The following is a 21,406-nucleotide window of genomic DNA, read 5'->3' as shown; positions in this document are numbered from 1 at the left end:
TATACAATACAGAACTTGTAATGGATAAGCTCTATTATCAAACAAATTTATATCAAAATGACTCAATTTAAGCCTTCTAGACATTAAAACACATCTTTTAAACTATTCAGTTAACACATTTGGACATTTTATCTTGAAATTGATATGGGTCTGAAAGCTGAAGAATATACTTTTGACCATGGCTTGCCTGCCATGGCAGATTCAGGGTTGATAGTGAGCACTAAAAAAAAAAATCAGGATTTTTTTTTTTTTTTTTTTTAAATCAGGAAAAATAAAATCTGGATTTTTTTTTTTTTAAATCGGGGCCTGCAGATTACCCCTCCCTCCAATGACTTTACTGTTTCCTGAAAAACAGATGTACAACATTTTTACGAAGATCTTTGGATATTTTCTTTTCCTACAAATATTGAATTTTTGAGTTCACTTATAGTCACAATGTAATTTTCACTTTTAACTGATTACTGTAGCTTAGTAGGACCTATAAGGAATTGGTTTAATGTAGACTTGAAGATGATCTTAAACAAGGCTTCTCAAAACTTTGTGTGTTTCATCACTGTCATGTAATTTAAGCTTATACCAGCAACCCTAAAATTTAGTAGGCATTTTAGGCAAGCTTACGTCCACTCCAGTTGACTTTTGATTATTCACACAATTTTTTGGTATCTATTGCCCGAGTTTACTGGAGCGAATTTAAAAGAGCACAAAAGATTGAGCATTTCATCTCATTCAGCAATAAAAGACCACACCCTTTATACTGGACTCAATATTCAATGGGATAATGTCCACATTATTGAGCTTGAAAAGCAATTCTGGTCAACACAGGTGAAAGAAACCATCTGGAAGAAAAGGATTAGTCCTTCCCTGAATAAGTACTCTGGCTTTTAATTGTCATCTATCTCCCTGACCTATCTTTGCCCCAGTGATCTTGAGGCAGCAGACAGAAAGTGTGTGAATAATCACTTGGCTTGAAAAAGTTCACAAGAGTAGACAAAAGCTTGCCTACTAATACTATATTTTAAGGTTGGTAAAAGCTTTAACTACAAGTTATGAATACCCCAATCAATGAAAGTTTCTGTATCATAGTGTGTGTTTCTATCACTCAAGACAGCTATTGTGAAGGCTCTGAAATGCTAAAACTTGAGAGCATCCTGGGGCTCTGCCCTTGGACCTCACCCGTTAAGAACCCACTGCACTACTGTATATATATTTTGCACCTGGATTGAGGCCTACACACATTTTGGACATGGCACACAGCACACTGCAGTGCGTAATCTTTGTTGTATGAAGTAGCATTTACTGATGAAGAAGAAGAAGAAACCCGGTGTAATGGTCTACTAATATCATTGTTTTCCCCAAAAATACTCCAAAAGTAACAAGAAAATTGACATGAAACAGGTAATAAACATAACAAATTTTAATTCATGATCTCTGTTTGAACATTTAATGAATATTTACTTCATTTTGGGTATGTTTTAGTAGGGTATTTCTACGCCGGCGATACGGGTCTAATTTGGATAGGTTTCTGAACAAGCGCCCGTTCTTCTACTCACTGCACTGGCACGTACGCGTACTGGCGCTGGCTGCGGGCGAGGCGCGGCAGGAGCTCAGTGCACGGATGAGTAACACCATTTCAGACGTGCCTACAACTTTGTATTGATAAAACAGTATTTTCAACATATATACGTTTTTTACTCTATTTCCCACTTACATGTAAGCAGAGGTTAGATAGTTAGAGCAGTTTCCGATGATCTTTCTCTCGTTTTGATCTTTGATTATCTGACTTTGAGCGGCAGAAATCACAATGTTTTCACAGATTACATCGCGTCACAAGTAAGTAAGTCTCACAATAGATGTGTCTTCAAGCTGGCAAACAAAAAGGGAAAAACAGACGAGAAGGAGACATCGAGAAGAAGAACATTTGAACAAGAACAAGAAAAATTAAGAATAACAAGAACAAAAATAACAAGAGCAAGAACAAAAAGAAGAACAATTAAGAAGAACAAGAAGAAGAAAAAGCAGAAGATGAAGAAGAACAAGAACAACAAGAAACATACAAGAATATGAATAACAAGAACAAAAACAAAAACAAGAACAAGAAGAACAAGAACTTAGAAGAAGAACGAAAAGAAGAAAAAAGAAGAATAACAAAAAGAAGAAATAGCATTTCTAAAAGAAGACATCATATTTTTGATTTAATTACATTGTATAGTACCTCATCATTTTCAGCATAAAGGAATGAGGAAAACAACGAAAGGGGGGATGAAAGCCGGCGCCTGAAATTTGAAACTATTTGGGTGGCCATTATACTCCCTATTGCATGCAATATTAACTGATAAATGTCATATAAATGGAGAACATTGAAGATGTTTCACACATTGCAATTGTGTGCATGCATGAAGAAATGAATAAGAATCCCATGACCACGGCTGTTTTTTTAATAATCATCATAATGCAGCAGCATTTTTTATTTGTTTTAATAATAAATATTATTATTATCATCATCATCATTATTATCGTTACTTTTAGTTATATTCTTATAATCATCATTATCGACAATGCAATCATCAACATCATCATCAGTGGCGGATCCAGGAATTTCATACCGGGGGGACACAAAATCGTATGGGGGTGAAAATAGAAAAAAGATGGATCGAAGCGACAGAGCTAGGCGTTGAGCGGAGCGACCAAACGGGGTGGGTCTGGGAGGGGTCAGAACCCCCTCCCTGAGTAGGAAGCATTTGCTATTATAGAACCACATTGGGCCCATTTTCAGGCACTTCCTGGAGTATATGACGTAAAATTGCTTTCTCCTACCCCCTCTCAAATAGGGATCTTTTGCAATTTGAGAAACACATTTGGCGCATAAATGTCCACCGGCACTTCCTTGAAAAAAAAACGAGGCCTTCTGATTGGTTTGAAGTTAGAGAAAAAATCTGTCACGTCGCGAGACGTTGTATTATACAGGCGCGGATTCCAATGGAGTCGAGCAGGCCTTGCCCGTTCCCCCGATGCCCCCCCCCCCCCCCACTGCCCCCCAAAAAAAGTTTTAACAAAATATTTTGTGACCATAAATTTATCACTTTTTGTTTGCTCAAGGGGGGGGGGGTGGTGTTGATTTTCAAATGTTCGGGGTCAAAAAGGGGGGAAAATAGCGCTCACTACCCGACAAAACTAGCCATCAGTTACCGACAAACATATATGCCAATGTTTTTATTTAACCCTATAAACCCGAGAAAAGGTAAGAAAGAGTAAAGGCGGATTTAGGACGGTAAACCCCAAACAAGAGACTCTGGAGATCTACCCCAGAATCCTCTCACCAGCACCGGAGTTGCCTAGGCCAATGATGGCCGAGAAGATTGCGCAATGTACCGCGGGTTTTCATGGACCAGTAGATCTGAGATTATATTATCAACAACAAAAAAGAGAAGAGTATGAATTTACAAATAGTACCAAAAAAAAGTGAAAGGCGTAAATATTCTAAAAAAGAATGAATCGCCGATAATACCACACTGTAAAAAAGAATTTGTTCATTGGTAATTTTTACGTATTTTTTCCATGTAGAATTTACTTGAAAACATTAATTTTGCCACTTACGCACTAAATTTAAGTCTTGCTAACTCAAACTTTCAATTTAGTAGAACATACGTGGAATATTTAAGTAAAATCAAATACATAAGAACTTTAAGTAATTTCAGCTTGTATTAATTTAGTAATTTTAACTCAAAATCAGAAATTATACGTATTACTCAAACAATTTATGTTGATTATTCTTATCTTTTTAAAGTAAGGACCGATGCAGTGCGTTATAGAAATATTTACATAATTTATGAATATTCATTAACACCAAATTAAACTCTTTTTTAAATAAAACAATTCTTTTTTGTGGTTGAATGAAAATTTAAGGACTTTAAAACATTTACTAATTCATTTAACATGGCTAAGCAAAGACAAGACAATTTTTAATTATTACCCAGTTCAAAACAAATCAAAACTTGATATTTCAGGAAATTGTCAACCACTTTTCCTTTTTAATAATAATAATAATAAACAATATTTATAAGGCGCTTAATACTGGTGTCTCTAAGCGCACCATATTCTGACTTAACAATTATTTACCAAAACTTATAATAAACACACAACTTATACATCTGTTCTTTATTCAATAAATCATGCATATATAATAATAAAAAATAAGATAAGAGTGAGATCAAACAAACATACATACAAGAGGTCAAACATAGGATCAAACATAGGATCGAACAAACAAAAAATAAGACGGTGTGCACCTCCTTTGACCGACTCACAACTGCAGAATATTATTTATGAATTAAAAAGGTGCGTTTTCAGCAAGGACTTGAATTGGTCGAGAGAATGAATATTATGAAAGTGCGCTGGTAATAATAATAATAATAATAATAATAATAATAATCTAATAGTCCACTCCAAATTTTATTAAACCGAAACGGAAATTCTTTTTGCCCAATTGATCGTGAGCCCGGCAGCCACTGAGCAGCGCCAGATCGACGTTGCTCTATCCCTTATTGTTGAACGCCAAACAAGGTAGCAACAACTCCCATCTTTTAACGTCTTTTGGTATGACGCGGCCGGGGTTCGAACCCACGACCTTCCAATTAAAGGATAGGGGCATTTACTGAGAAAGCTCGGTCGCCATATTTTGTAGCGGTACGAGGTCCGAGGGTTAACTGCAAGGTTGATGATGATCGAAGAGGTCTTAAAGAACTAGAAGAACGTAAGGAAATCAAATCTGAAAGATATTTAGGGGCTTGGCCATGGAGAATTTTGTATGTAAGAAGAAGAACTTTGAATGTGATACGATGGTGTATGGGAAGCCAATGAAGAGAACGCAATATTGGGGTTATGTGCTCAAACTTTCTCGAGAGAGTAACAAGCCTTGCAGCAGTATTCTGAATTCTTTGAAGTGGAAGTAGGGACGATTGCGGAAGACCAGAAAAAATTGAATTACAATAATCAAGGTGGGAGGATACAAATGCATGGGTTAATTTTGCAGTTGTGGGCCGGTCAAGTATAGTTTCCTAATTTTCCCAATTTTGAAGATTCCAAAAGATGCCGATTTACATACGTTTTTAATGTGCTGTTGAAAAGTAAGATTTTTGTCGATTAAAACACCCAGGTCTCGAACGTATTCACTACCCTTCAGTGAGCCATCTCTGGTAACCAAGTCGGGGAAGGAATCGGTGTTTCTGAATTTGGAAGTAATGTGGATCATTTCAGATTTTCGTTTATTAAGGCAAAGTCTATTGTTAGAAGACCAGAACCTAATGTCTTCAAGGCAACTGCTGAGTTTCCGAGTCGCATCATCCTTCCCGTTAGGCTTAAGAGTTATATAAATCTGAGTGTCGTCAGCGTACATCGCATGTTGAATCCCATGGTGAGAGTTAATGACCTTAGACAGTGGGCTGGTGTAGAGAACGAAGAGAAGTGGACCGATTACGGAACCTTGAGGAACGCCGCAGATCAGTGGAAATGTTGCAGAAGGCGTGTCGTTGATGATCACACGTTGACTGCGATTGTGGAGATATGAGCGTATCCAATCAAGCACAGTTCCGGTGATGAAAAAGTCATTTTCCAGGCGATGAAGTAACAGGGTATGGTCGATGGTGTCAAATGCAGCCGTATAATCCAGGAGGATGAGCACGGCTTCATTACCCTTGTCTATGGCCAGGAGAAGATCGTTCAGGACTTTAACCGTAGCAGTTTCTGTTAAGATGCTACGATCAACTATATATAAAATTTGGAGCCTTTCAATATGTGTCGAGTTGAAGCGTATGTGTTAGTGATTAGTGATTAATCTTAAATGGAAGTAGGGAATGATTAGTGGATGTTACTTGTTAAATTAGATGGTAGGCGCGGATCCAGGATTTTCCAATAGAGGGGGCCGGACATTTGAAAATTGCGCAGACCGTTTTTTCAAGGTCATATTAGAAGCACCATACCGGTACAATTTTTGACATTTTCATCGGGGGGGGGGGGGGGGGGGGGGGGGCTATAGCCTCTTGCCTGAAAAAGTAATTTTCTGATTTCACAATTCGGCTAGTGAGCGAGCAACAATTTGAGCATCATAATGTGAAAGTGTTATTTATCACCAAAATAAACGAGAAAAGATATCAAAAACGCATATTCGGGCAGCTCGCTGCCACCCCCCCCCCCCATCATGCGCGAAGCGCGGAAGCTTTGACCTTCCATTAATTATTAGAGAAATGAGACTATTCGTTGTACCGTTCTAGACTCTTAATCCTTGTGTAAATTCAGTTTTCCCCCTCCTGCGCGAAGCGCGGAAGCTTTGACGTTTCATTAAATTATTAGAGAAAGAAAACGATTTGTTGTACCATTCTCGACTCGTATTCCTTGTCTGAATTCAGTGTTCCACCTCCCGCGCAGAGCGCGGAAGCTTTGACCTTTTATAGTTTGAATTAAAATTATTAGAGAAAGATGATTCGTTGTACCATTCTCGACTCATATTCCTTGCCTGAATTCAGTTTTCCCCCTCCCGCGCAAAGCGCGAAAGCTTTGACCTTTATAATCTAATGAAATTATTAGAGAAAGATGACTCGTTGTACCGTTTTAGACTCTTAATCCTTGTCTGAATTCAGTTTTCCCCTCCCGCGCGAAGCGCGGAATCTTCGACGTTTCATTAAATATTAGAGGAAGAAGACGATTTGTTGTACCATTCTCGACTCGTATTCCTTGTCTGAATTCAGTTTTCCCCCTCCCGCGCAAAGCGCGAAAGCTTTGACCTTTTATAGTTTAATGAAATTATTAGAGAGAGATGATTCGTTGTACCATTCTAGACTCTTAATCCTTGTCTGAATTCAGTTTTCCCCCTCCCGCGCAAAGCGCGGAAGCTTTGACGTTTCATTAAATTATTAGAGAAAGAAGACGAATCGTTGTAACATTCTCGACTCTTAATCCTTGTTTGAATGCAGTTCTCCCCCCCCCCTCCCGCGCGAAGCGTGGAAGCTTTGACCTTTCATTAAATTATTAGAGAAAGAAGACTATTCGTTGCACCGTTCTAGACTCTTAATCCTTGTCTGAATTCAGTTTTCCCCCTCCTGCGTGAAACGCGGAAGCTTTGACATTTCATTAAATTATTAGAGAGAGAAGACGAATCGTTGTAACATTCTCGACTCTTAATCCTTGTCTAAATTCAGTTTTCCCCCTCCCGCGCGAAACGCGGAAGCTTTGACCTTTCATTAATTATTAGAGAGAGAAGATTTGTTGTACCACTCTCGACTCTTATAACTTGACTCAATTCAGCCGCCGCCCTCCCCCCTCCCCCCCCCCCCGCGAAGCACGGAAGCTTTGACCTTTGATAGTTTGATGAAATTTTTATTAGAGAAAGAAGATGATTCGTTGTTTCATTCTCGACTCTTAATCCTTGTCTGAATTCAGTATCCCCCTCCTGCGCTTTGCGCGGAAGCTTAACGTGTCATTAAATTATTAGAGAAAATAGACTATTCGTTGTACCGCCATCAACTCTGCATCCTTGTCTGAAATGAGTTCCCCCCCCGCGCAAAGCGCAGAAGCTTTGACATTTCATTAAATTATTAGAGAAAGAAGATGATTCGTTGTTCCATTCTCGACTCTTAATCCTTGTCTGAATTGAGTTCCCACCCCCCTCCCGCGCGAAGCAAGGAAGTTTTGACGTTTCATTAAATTATAAGGGAAAGGAGACGATTCTTTGTACCATTCACGACTCCTTGTCTAAATTCAATTTTCCCCTGCGCTGCCCGCGCGTAGCGCGTAAGCTTTGACGGTTCATTATATTATTAGAGGAAGAAGACGAGTCGTTGTACCATTCTCGTCTCTTAGTCCTTGTTTGAATTCAGTTTTTTCCCCTCCCGCGCGAAGCGCGGAAACTTTGACGTTCATTAAATTATTAGAGAAAGAAGATGATTCGTTGTTCTATTCTCGACTCTAAAATCCTTGTCTGAATTCAGTTTTTCCCGGCCCGCGCGTAGCGCGTAAACTTCTGACGTTTCATTAAACTATTAGACAAGGAAGACGATTCGTTTTACCTTTCTCGACTCCCAATCCTTGTCTGAATTCAGTTGCCCCCCCCTCCCCAGCGATGCGCGGAAGCTTTGACATTTCATTAATTTATTAGAGAAAGAAGACGAATCGTTGTACCATTCTCGTCTCTTAGTCCTTGTTTGAATTCAGTTTTTTCCCCTCCCGCGCGAAGCGCCGAAACTTTGACGTTCATTAAATTATTAGAGAAAGAAGATGATTCGTTGTTCTATTCTCGACTCTAAAATCCTTGTCTGAATTCAGTTTTTCCCGGCCCGCGCGTAGCGCGTAAACTTCTGACGTTTCATTAAACTATTAGACAAAGAAGACGATTCGTTTTACCTTTCTCGACTCCCAATCCTTGTCTGAATTCAGTTGCCCCCCCCCTCCCCAGCGATGCGCGGAAGCTTTGACATTTCATTAATTTATTAGAGAAAGAAGACGATTCGTTGTACCGTTCTCGACTTGTCAGAATTTTCAAAAATGTTTCTTTGTCTGCTCCTTTTTCGTCCTATGTCATCTTACTGCCCCTACCGCCCTTGGCTACGCCCCTGCTTTAAGGGAAAATGAAACAATCATGATTGTGATGGCACACAATTAGGTTAGTAGAAATGAAATGGAAAAAAAATCTAGTACAACAACCATGGATAAATCACGGCCGGTGTGACCGCACCGTTTGTCCTACCAGTTTCGTTTGTCCGTCGGACATAACATGCGGGTTTTCTGCTCGCATCGATCGTCCGTGACTCGCACGGATCGTCCGAGGGACGATCCGTGCGGTTTGCTATCCGCACAGTCTGTCCTCATTTTGTTTTACGTGTATATTTGATAAAAGGAAGCAACTCGGTAAATCATGTGGAAGACATTTTTTCTAGATATTACATAATAATAACTCTCTACAATTTTTTAAAGCAAATGGGCCAGTCCTTTTGAAAGTAGAAGTGAATATTTTATTTAAAACCTTTATTCTATGAATATCGGCCCCAAAACTGTTGTAATCGATTATACTTTTGTACGTGGCTTCGTTCTTCAACCAACTCACTACTAGTATATACTCGTGATCCAGGAAAATAAAAGTGATTGAAAATGTGGTTGAAAGTGAGTGGGGGAGGCTAGAGTATTTAAGATAAGGTAGAGCGTAGCACAAATTGGCGGATGCTCAGAGTGTAGGGGCATTTAATTACGGTCAGATGAGCATATTTTCATACCTTATTCATATGACACTAGCAGGTCAATAATCGACGTATGGTCCAAGGGGTGGAGCCCCCGGAAGCGCAGGGGTTTTAGGCATTAAAATTACGGTCAGATGAGCATCCAGGGGCCAGCCTTAGGGCACAAGGTGGGATCAAGGGGGCAGAGCCCCCGGAAGCTCAGGGGTATGGGCATTTAATTACGGTCACATGAGCATACTTTCTTTTCTATTTCTTTCTATTTAATTATCTTTAATATACTTTTTCAAAAGTGTGGGGGGGGGGGCTTGAGCCCCCCCCCCCCCCGCCGTTCCACAGGTCCTGACAAGTTTTGTTTTCCTGATCCGTATATAGGACAAGGCCCTGGGGCAGCTAGCCATAATCCGATATTTGGGTCGTTTTCCGGTCAGAACTAGCCCTTACTATCATTCCAGGATTTTGTTTCAGAACCTGAGACAAAGTTACCCAATCCCTTTAAGTTTCAAAAAGTAGACTTCATTGACAAGTACAAAGGCTAAGGGACGGGGGGGGGGGGGGGGCTTTGGGGGCTCAGATATCATTGAGCCCCGCAAAATATTTTGCGGGGCTTATAGATATCATTAAGCCCCCCAATTTGTCGGTGGGGCTTAGATATCATTGAGTCCTTAGGGGCTAAGATACCATTGAGCCCCCAATATTTAAGCGGTGCTCAGATATCATTGAGCCGCCCCCGATACTTATTGCGGGGCTCGGATATCATTAACCCCCCCTCCTCCCCAATCATTATATTCTAGGCATGAAACTCATGTATACCTATAATCTACAGGCTTACCATTCAAATATAAACATTTTATAAATATTTATTTGGGGAGGAGGGGGGGGGGGGGGGGGCTCAGACATCGGATCTCGCATACCATTGACCCCCAAAAATATATTTGGTGGATCTCAGATAATTATCATTGAAACCCCCAAATATTTTGGCGGGACTCTGATATCATTGAGCGCCCCCCCCCCATATTTTGGTGGGGGCTCAGATATCTTTGAGCCCCCCCCCCATATGTTTGTGGGGCTCAGATATCACCCAATTGTTTTTTGTGGGGCTCGGATAACATCACGGAGCCCCCCGATATTTGTGTGGGGCTCGGATAACATCACGGAGCCCCCCGATATTTTGTGAGAGGCTCGGATATCATTGAGCCCCCCCCCCCCCATATTTTGGCCGGGCTCGGTTATCATTATCATTATAGATTGGTGCACATCATTATGCTCGATCATCCTCTCCTATCTGTTTGATTTCATTCCTCTTTTAGTCATCCTTTATTTGCTACCTATGATATTTGATAAATACCTATATATGCAAAATAAACCCTGGAGGTTTAAAGTTGTAAAGTCCAGGGCAGTTCAACACTCGCAATCATGAAATAAGGATGTCTTCATCGAAGTGTCTCTGTAGGTTTAGAACCAAGCCCTGTGCCTACCCGCTCAGGCCACTCTACATTCAGGGGCGTCGCTAAAGGGGGGGGGTGTGGGGTTGAAGTCGGTGGGATTTTTGTTATGTCGGTCGGCCAGCAAGTTTTCCCCTTCGAGCTGTGACTTTTTATCGGACAAAGAAACATTTTTGAAAATTCAGACAATGATTTAGAGTCAGTACAATGAATAGTCTTCTTTTTCTAATAATTTAATGAAACGTTGAAGCTCCCGCACTTCGCGCGAGAGGGGGAGAAACTGAATTCAGACAATTAGGGTTAAGAGTAGAGAACGGTACACAACAAATCGTCTTCTTTCTATAATAACTTAATGAAACGTCTAAGCTTCCGCGCTGCGCGTGGGATGGGGAAACTGAATTCAGACAAGGATTAAGAGTCGAGAACGGTACAACAAATCGTCTTCTTTTCATAATAATTTAATGAAACGTCTAAGTTACCGCGCTTCGCGCGGGAGGCCTTTCACCCATCCCCTCCCCCACGCGCGCTATTTAAGTGATTCGCTTGCTCAATACCGCCCCTCCCTAAAATAAGATCCTAGCTACGCACCTGCGTTTAAATATATAGCTATGATGCTAACTAAGTTGACGAAATAATTTGTATATTTATGTCGTCGACGAAAATGACCATTTGCGCATAACAATTTAGCCTTCGCATGATCATTTTTGTGATAGTTTCCTTCTGCATTTAATTTTGTTGCTGTTATGAGTTTATATTCATATTTTTGTTATCAAACAGGAATAAATAAATGAATATATAAATACATTTGTACAATACGATTTGTACGATAGTTGTACAATGATGATAGAAGAACCAATGAAAATCGCAACTGATCTTCCCTAATTCTTTTCCCCCTTTTCTTTTCTTCCTCTTTGTTTTCTGTCCCTTTCTCTCCTCTTTCCCTTTCTTTCTCTCTCTCTCTTTGCTGAGGGGGGGGGGGGGGGAGGGGTACACATCGGGAAAAATTGCAACTGATCTCCCCTACCTTTCTTCTTCCTCTTTTTTCCCCTTTCCCTTCCCTTACTTCTCTCTCTCTCTCTCTCTCATTTAACTTTAATGAGGGAGGCAGGGGCCTTTCGCCCCCTCCCCCGATCCATATGATGTTGGTGGGATTAATTGCAACTGATCTCTGCTTCTTTTTACCCTTTTCTTTACTTCTTCCTCTTTTGTGTTCTATTTTAGCTCTCCTCTTTCCCTTTCCCTTCTTTCTCTCTTTTTTTTTTTGGCAGGGAGGGGGGGGGGGGGGGGGGTGGTGGGGGGGGGGGGGGGGGGCAGAGGCAAGGGCCTTTCTCCGCGATCCACATCTTGTGTGCATGAAAATTGCAACTGATATCCCTTCTTTTCTTTTCTTCTTTTGGTTCTTTCCCTTTCGTTCCTTCTCTCTTGTTTTGCGGGGGGAGGCAACAGCATGGGCGGCAAGGCCCTTTCGACCCCCCCCCCCACCGATCTCCTTCTTTTCCCCTTTTTCCTTTCTTCTTCCTTTCCTCTTCTCTCTTCTTTCCCTTTCCCTTCTTTTCTCTCCTTCTCTCTCTTTCTCTCTCTTTTTGTTTGCTGAGGGGCCAGGGGAGGGTAGGCGAAGGCCTTTTGCCCCCGATCCACACCGCGTTGGAGGGAAAAAACACAATTGATCTCCCGTACCTCTCTTTTCTTTCCCTTTTCCTTCTTTTCCTTTCTCTCTCTTTGAAGTTTGCTGTAGAAGGGGGGAGGCAAGAGCCATTTGCCGCCCCCCCCCCGATCCCCAACTTGTTCGCGGGAAAACTGCAACTGATATCCCTCTTTTTTCTTTCCTTCCTTTTATCTCCTCTTTTCCCTTTTTTCTTTACCTTCTCTTCCCTCTCTTTTTCTTTTTGCTGGGGGGGGGGGGGCAACAGCCTGGGAGGCAAAGGCCTTTCGCCCCCCCCCCCCGATCACCTTCTTTTCCCCTTTTCTTTTCTTCTTCCTCTTCTTCCTTTCCCTTACTCTCCGCTTTACCTTCTCTCTCTCTCTCTTCATTTTTTGTTGGCGGTTGGGGGTCAAGGCCCTCTCGCCCCCCCCCCCCCACCCCCTGGATCCGCGCCGGGAAGACCTGTAGTGTCATCCCTAGCTAGCTGGCAAAGCTGAATGTGGGTTATCCAGTCGTTTCATTCATTAAGTATAATTATACTTGTATTGAATATGTATACGTGTGGACTAGAGTACGGACATTCGGTGCGGCAGGCGGACTATTGATGCGAGACCTCTTCCGCACAGATTGTCCGTCAGACATTTGAGACGCGCACGGAAAGTATGATTTTTGTATACATATCAAAGTAATATTTAGCACATTTAAGCTCAGTGTGTCTCGTGATTCAGCTTTGATGGCAGCCAATATATATTTTTTTTAATCATTCTATCTGGTTATCTTTAAATTAAAATTAAAAATAAATTTCTCTGCGAATATCAAATCGACTCTAAAGTTATGTTCTGTCGTTTTGGGGAAGTGATATGATTCGAGTCTTCGAATGGGTATTGTCATTCAATTCAATTAAATTCAAATAATTTTATTTCATAACTCGATCAAAACATGTCGGCATAACAAGACCCCTGAACATCCGGTGGCTTTGCCCCCCCCCCCCTGGACCCTATCTAGGGCCCTAAGGCGGTCCACTGGATGCTAATCTGATGGAAATTTAATGCCCAAAACCCCTAAGCTTCTGGGGGCTCTTTCGACCTCTTTGTGCATGGCTGATTGTCAACGAAACGTAGTTAAGTCTTTTGTCGAGTCTGCTCGTTGCTATGGCAGGCAACCAGTAAAAACCAATTCGTTTCATCAAATTATGGAAATGCAAGCATTAATTTAAACAAACAGAACTTTGTTATTTCTGATTGAGGTGTCGTATGAAAGGGCAGAAAATAAACTTTCTAGAAATGTGATTTTCTCTTTGAAATTCAGATAACGCCCGCCAAATGACTTTTTGGTACCCTCTCTTCAATTTGTTTTAATCACTCGCGCGTTAAATATGCATCATATGAGTTACATCAAATGAAAGAGGAGGATCTATGCTTTACAAATATGTGTCATTTATTAATTATAATTGTGATTAATTCTCGGTTTCGTTTTTTCTGGGACGCACTGTATAGTAGGCCTACTTGCGATATGGGCACAAGGTCATTTTCCTCGACAACATAAATATATTAAGATTTATTTCGTTAACTTAGTCAACATCGTAGCTACACCCGTACAAATTAGTGCTCACCACCACCTCCCCCACCACCCCCCCCCGCCTTTTCGCCGGCTAATTCGCGGATAAACTTTTTCTCACGAAAAAAAAATTAAGTGCTCATTACACCCCTCGCAATGATTCACTCTCACCTCTGGCTCAAAAGTGGCAACCCTATAAGAACCCCTCCCCCCTCCTTAAAAGCTTGTACGGGCTTGAGCTATATATTTAACTGCAGGCACGTAGCTAGATTCTTATTTTGGGGGCGGTGGTGAGTAAGCGAAGCGTGCGAATCACTTAAAGATAAAGACCAGTTATGGTCATGCGATTGCATTATGAAAGAGGCGTGGTGGAATCGATCAAAAAAGGTTGATCATCAAGCATATAGGCTAAGTATTGGTGTGTCCTCCAAGGTTCAGGAATCATCAAATGATAAGAAATATTGGCCCAGTCTTGGTAATGTTATAAGCACTGTACACAGAAAGATGTTAATGGGACTACGCACACGTGCGCGACACGTGTGTTATATCTATCAGGTCCAAATAGATAAAATAATTTACCAAATATATCAATTAGTAGGCGGTTTCTTGGCAAAATTTGTATGACCACGTATTAGTAAAAACATATTCTTTCACATGATTGGTAGTAAGAGCTTCCATTTCATTTTTCGAGAGGGGGCGTTTCCAAAACTGGTCTATACCTTTAAAGAGCCTCGTTTCCGGGGTGTCTGGAAGACCTGTGGTCATGCATGCTTACAGTATTTCTACATGACTGAGACCCCCGGCCCCCGGGACATGAATATGGAAATTTGGAGGAAGTAAATATCATCACCCTTTAAGCATTTCAGGTGGGGTAGCATGGTTACGATAACCAACTCGGGTACAAAATAGCGTACTGATTTCTTTTGCAGCAAAAGAATATTATTAGTCACACACTTGGATGTTGCCCACAAAATTTTACAATAGGATATATGTGGTAAGATTAGACTATTATATAGCATAACTAATATTCTATCAAAAACAAAACATTTTATTCTATACAGTATGCCAATATTTCTGGAGATTGATGTAACGGTGTGTTTTACATGGTCGCTCCAGTCTTTTCAATGGTTTATACACCAATGAACTTTGTACATGTCTTTCTCGCTGTAGAAAAAAACATTTATTTTATTATTTAGAGCAAGCTTATCATTAGATTTTCTACCTCTATAATATATCAATAGAATCATATCTATCATTAATTCTATGATTTTTTCCCCGGGCTCCCCCTGGATCCGCCACTGGTCAAGGGCAGATTCCCAGTAAGCTAAGGGTTTCAGGCATCTACTTAACAATAATTCATTGCATTTTGTCCCGACCCCCAACATAAAAGTATCCTCTATGTGGGCATTCCATGAACCATAATGCAGAGCCCTACAGAGGAATTTTTCCTGTTGGGGACCGGGGTGAAATGCAATGAATTATTGAAAAATTATTGCATTTTCTTTGTTTATAATTGTGATTAAGTTATGATAAAACATTGATAATTCTCAGTTTCTTTTTTTATGGGACGCACTGCATATACTCAGTCTTATCTCAATACTTACGACAAAATATTGCAGAAGACTTTGACATTATCGAACATTACTTCCTTACCTGGTATCAAAGGCAACTTGAAAGTAACACGTAGGTGTATTATACATAAATTAGTTTTGAAATGGAGTCAATATTTCTAAGGCTCAATGGAGGGGGTGCTAGGCTAGATGGAGAGGGTGCTAGGCTGGATGTAGTTAGTGCAAGTTTAAATGAAATCTTGCTAGGGGATAGATGGAGCTAATAACTCTAAGGCTCAATGGAGGGGGTGCTAGGCAATTTTAAATGAAATCATGCTAGGAGATATTATGGAGTTAATAATTAATGAGCGAGAACACTAACTGAAGTTCTTCAAAATGAAACATACTAGGTATGGGGCTTGTGTGATCATCACACGATTGTTTAGAACAAGATTGTTTGGAACCAGCAACCTTGATAACTTGGCCAGTATGACATGACATTTCGGTACTTTATAATACATTATATCTGATATATTGGTAAAGAGTAAAGATTGTGAAAACTTTATGTAAAAATTAGTAACATTACAAAATATGCAAGTAGTCAGGAAATCCCTTACACGATCTAGGAATAAAGATTGTGATAATTCTCTCGCGCTCTAACTCGCCCCCTCCCCCCCTCTCTCTCTCTCTCTCCCATTTAGTTTTTCACGTCTAGTGACATTCCTAAACATAAGCCTTGTGTATATAACGAAAACTTGATATTATAGAAGTAGGAGCAGATGTGCCAAAATAACGAAACATCATAATTCGACATGATCGGTATCAGAAGCTCCGAGAGAGATGAAATGAGACGGAGCCTAATTTGCGTCAACTACACTATATGAGATTGAAGGTGGCTTGTGTTCCAAGTATGGTACATTGCTATCTATGCACATTACATTGATCTACAGAAACGTATACAATGCTCGAGGTGCATGCCGGGAAGGCGTATGAAAGATGACGTAATGGTATCGAAATATAAGAAAGGAAAACAACTTCAGTTCAAGACGGTTCAAAATAATGCTGGGAAATGGAAATTAAAATGATACCGTTTTAAAAACCAGTTAGATATGGTTTAAGGACAAGAAGCATGAGATAATTCATTGCTCGGCAATCTGGACTGTATTTGAAACAGAGCATCCAATATTCCTGATATTTAATAGTATACTGTCAATGAAAAAATATAACTTAAAAAAATAATAATAATGGACCTCTTTACCCAAGGCTGTGTGTCTTTGTCGAGCACAAAATGATTCTGCTCGGGTATGCAGGCCAGTTGTTAGCCCATATTGGGCTTGAATAGACTTGAATTGAAAGACCCTTTGTTTCACCTCGCGAAGTTTGGGCGCTTTCATATGAGGAGTAAAACCTTGCCCATCATTGAATTCATGTTGTAAAGTTGTTTACAGACTGGAAAAGGATAGCATGGGAGTGTACAGATTGAATAAATGGATGTAAGTAGTACTGAAAATGTAAAAAACTTGTTTAACCTGGCAATAAGGGACTCTTGAATGTAGTTTAAAAATTGGACATGGCTTTGGGGCTAACGCTACCGGCCACCGGCTACGCTGACGACCGCCAGCTAGCTGACGACCGCCAGCTAAAAAAAAGACCCCCCCAAAAAAAAGACCCCCCCCAAAAAAAAAGACCCCCCCCCCAAAAAAAAAGATTCCCCCCCCAAAAAAAAAGGACCCCCTCCAAAGGGGCTCCATTACAGTTTTTTCCTACACTCAGCTGCTCCCCCTCAACATAGGCCCTTTTTCAAGTTTTTTTTGAGGAATCCATTGACATATTGTGGTTTGGAACCCTTTCCCATACATCAACAACACCAACAATAATTATTTTATCACACCAAACTATGAGTGAGATGAAAATGGGTTCTAACGTCAGTTTTTCTTTTTCAAAGATTTATAAAAAAAAAATTAAAAAAGCACTAGCTGGGAGTCGAACCCGATACCTTCCAGTTGCCAGGCGTTTGCCTATCCACTAGACTAATGTGTCACACTGGTAATCATCATGTATTTTTTCATATTGATACTTATTTTTGTAGATGTAGCAAAAAACGTATTCTAACTAATTCAGAGAGTCGCTTGTTAAAGAAAGAGTATCAAATGTTATTTTCTCCTTTGTTGAGGAGGTGGGGGGGGGGGCGTCCCCTTTAAAAAAAGGAGATGGACACGTCAATATCATGGGGTAAAGAAAAAAAAATAACATGAGGTATAAAGAAGAAGCTGGGAGTCGAACCCGAGTACATACATATATTGCGTTGTGAAGCGATCAGTCTTATCCGCAAGACCACTTTGCCTCACTGCTACTAAGTGGCTCACTTTTTGGTCTTATAGCACTTTCTGCATGTTAACGACTTTAATATGTTGATTTACTGATTTAACGATTTCGGGATGCATAATTATTCATATTTTTGCAGTCCGATGTTGTCAAGATTGCCCGTAAATGTTTTCTTTCAGTTACTGATATTTCTGATATAATAGTGAGGTTTTATGTTATTTTCATTTATTTTGCAATCTGCTGACTTAAACTTCAAGTGATATGACAATAGGCCACTGCCCTGACATAGCATAATGAACAGAACACGGATCTATTCAATTTAGGATATGCTACGAATTCTGTAACAGGGCACAAATGAATAGGGAAGCTTGGCTATTCGATTCTGTGTTCAATAGCTTGCACCTGCAGCATCAATTAATAAATTGAAGAAAAAAACCCGACCCTCCCTTCATTGACGGAATATTTTTGTCAATTGCGAGGATTACATAAGAGGTAATAATAGCATTCATGACATTGCAACAATGACCGCATTATGTTGATGTATTGTCCATAAAGGTACTGAGAAAGTCTTTCTCCTTGTCTGCATGGAGGACACGCACTTTAAATATCCCAATAGAAAAAGGATAGAATGGGGCTGTAGTCTCATTTAAAAAAAGGAAAGCGATTTCGGGACAGTTCAAAATAATGCTGGGAAATGGAAATTAAAATGATACCGTTTTAAAAACCAGTTAGATATGGTTTAAGGACAAGAAGCATGAGATAATTCATTGCTCGGCAATCTGGACTGTATTTGAAACAGAGCATCCAATATTCCTGATATTTAATAGTATACTGTCAATGAAAAAATATAACTAAAAAAAATAATAATAATGGTCCTCTTTACCCAAGGCTGTGTGTCTTTGTCGAGCACAAAATGATTCTGCTCGGGTATGCAGGCCAGTTGTTAGCCCATATTGGGCTTTAATAGACTTGAATTGAAAGACCCTTTGTTTCACCTCGCGAAGTTTGGGCGCTTTCATATGAGAAGTAAAACCTTGCCCATCATTGAATTCATGTTGTAAAGTTAGCATGGGAGTGTACAGAGTGAATAAAAGGAAGAAAGTAGTACTGAAAATGTAAAAAACTTGTTTAACCTGGCAATAAGGACTCTTGAATGTAGTTTAAAAATTGGACATGGTTTTGGGGCTAACGCTACCGGCCGCCGGCTACGCTGACGACCGCCAGCTAGCTGACGACCTCCAAGAAAGAAAAAAAAAAAAGACCCCCCCCCCAAAAAAAAAAAAAAGACCCCCCAAAGGGGCTCCCTAACAGCTTTTTCCTACACTCAGCTGCTCCCCCTTCACCATAGGCCCTTTTTCAAGTTTTTTTGAGGAATCCATTGACATATTGTGCATTGGAACCCTTTCCCATACATCAACAATCAACAACACCAACAATAATTATTTTATCACACCAAAATTGGAAAAATGATTAACTTTTAATATCTGGCTTTTAGGCTTTAAAACAAAATACACTAGCTGGGGATCGAACCCGATACCTTCCACTTACTAGGCGGTTACTTATCCACGATACCACCTTGCCTCATTACGATTACATGGTTCACTTTTAGTATTTAACACTGTGCTTTTAGTTGTTAACACTTTCAGCTAGCTGACGGCAGGCGCAGCTATACCCCCTAAAGGCAGACGCGGATCCAGGGCGCCGGGAGGGCCTTGCCCCCCCCCCCCCCCCGCAAAAAAAAAAGAGAGAGAGAAGGAAAAGAAGGGAAAGGGAAAGAGGAGAGAAGGGGAAAGAAAGAAGAGGAAGAGGAAGAAGAAGGGGGAAAAAAAGGGGGGGGGGGGAAGAAGCAGATCAAGGGCCGCCGAAAGGGTCTTGGATCCCAGCTGTCACCCCCCCCCCCATTACAAAATAAGAGAGAATGATGAAAAGGGAAAGAAAAAGGAAAAGAAGAGATAAAGGGAGGTAAAAACGGAAGAAGAAAAGAAAAGAAGCGGGATATCAGTTTTGCCGCCAACAAGTTGTAGTTCAGAGGGTTAAAGGCCCTAGACCCTACGCCAATAAACGCTACGCTCTGCCTTATCGTAAATACCACTCCCCCAACCTACTTAGAGAAACGTTCAGCGAGGCCTGCATAAAAAGTGGGTGGTGCGGTTTTTTTTTTTCCCCCCCCCCCCCCCCCAAACGTTTTTGCTCATTTCGCCACTGCCGGCGTCATTACGTACCAATATTTGGCTAGCATAATTTCAAATACATTGACATATTGTGCATTGGAACCCCATTGGAACCCTTTCCCATACATCAACAATCAACAACACCAACAATAATTATTTTGTCGCACCTAAATTGGAAAAAGTGACTAACTTTTAATATCTGGCTTTTTTGCTTTAAAGAAAAATTGTAACTGATCTCCCCTACCATTCTTCTTCCTCTTCCCCCCCCCCCCCATACTTCTCTCACCCTCTCTCATTTAAGTTTGGTGAGGGAGGCAGGGGCCTTTCGCCCCCTCCCCCGATCCACACGATGTTGATGGGATTAATCGCAACTGATCTCTGCTTCTTTTCACCCTTTTCTTTTTTCTACCTCTTTTGTCTTCCATTTTAGCTCTCCTCTTTCCCTTTCCTTTCTCTCTCTCTTTTTTTTTTTGGCGAGAAGGGGGGGGGGGGGCAGAGGCAAAGGCCTTTTTCCGCGATCTTGGGGGGAGGGGGGTAGTGCATGAGCACCTTTTTTTTTTTGGCCCTCGAAATTTTAACAATTTGCACCCTCCCCCCCCCCCCCCATCCCCCTACTAGATCCGCCACTGCCTGTAGTTTCATCCCTAGCTAGCTGGTTAAGCTGAATATGGGTTATCTAGTCGTTACATGCATTAAGTATAATTATACTTGTATCAGGGACATGAGAGTACATCCCTGTTTGTTTTGACTATGTATACGTGTGGACTAGAGTACGGACATTCGGTGCGGCAGGAGGACTATTGGTGCGAGACCTCTTCAGCACAGATTGTCCGTCAGACATTTGAGGCGCGAACGGAATGTCCGACACGGACATTCTGCGCGGATAAAATCCGCACCGATCGTCCGCTCTTGATCGATCTCTAATAGTCGGACGATCGGTGCGGGTTACATTCTACGCGGTCACACCGGCAGATATTGTTCCCGTCACAAAATCTCCGGCATCTCATCCAACGAACTCAAACCAAGTAGAAGGATTGTGTCCGTTCACGTTTCACGCAGCGCAATGGCACCGCTCAAGTGCGCCCGCCGCCATTTTGCGTAGTACAAGAAATCGCCTGCGCATACGTATTGTGTACAAGCTCCTAGGAAGGGACGTCCAGAAACCAGGGTTTTATTGTTAGTTTTGGTGAAAAATATCTTTACATATATTGTTTATGCCCTTTTCCAAGTCCCATACAGATGTTTGATGACTTGAATATTGGAATAAGAGCGGCAGCTTGGACAGTAGGGGAGTTGAAATTTTAGGGTTAAATATCATTTGTGGTATTAGGCTAGTTTTGTCTCTTTCTGTGATAGAAAGAATATATCAAATTATTTAGGCTCTATCTATATAAATCACTCCCACTTTCTCTTTACACACACTCGTAAATTCTCAGTCTTTGTGTTTCTCTTCCCACTCCCCCTCTCTCTATCCCCTTCTCTCCCTCCCTCTGTTTTT

The sequence above is a fragment of the Strongylocentrotus purpuratus genome, unplaced genomic scaffold (assembly GCF_000002235.5).
Source record: "Strongylocentrotus purpuratus isolate Spur 01 unplaced genomic scaffold, Spur_5.0 spur5_scaffold_2, whole genome shotgun sequence".
NCBI classification, from domain to species: domain Eukaryota; kingdom Metazoa; phylum Echinodermata; class Echinoidea; order Camarodonta; family Strongylocentrotidae; genus Strongylocentrotus; species Strongylocentrotus purpuratus.
This window is presented reverse-complemented; position numbering follows the sequence as displayed.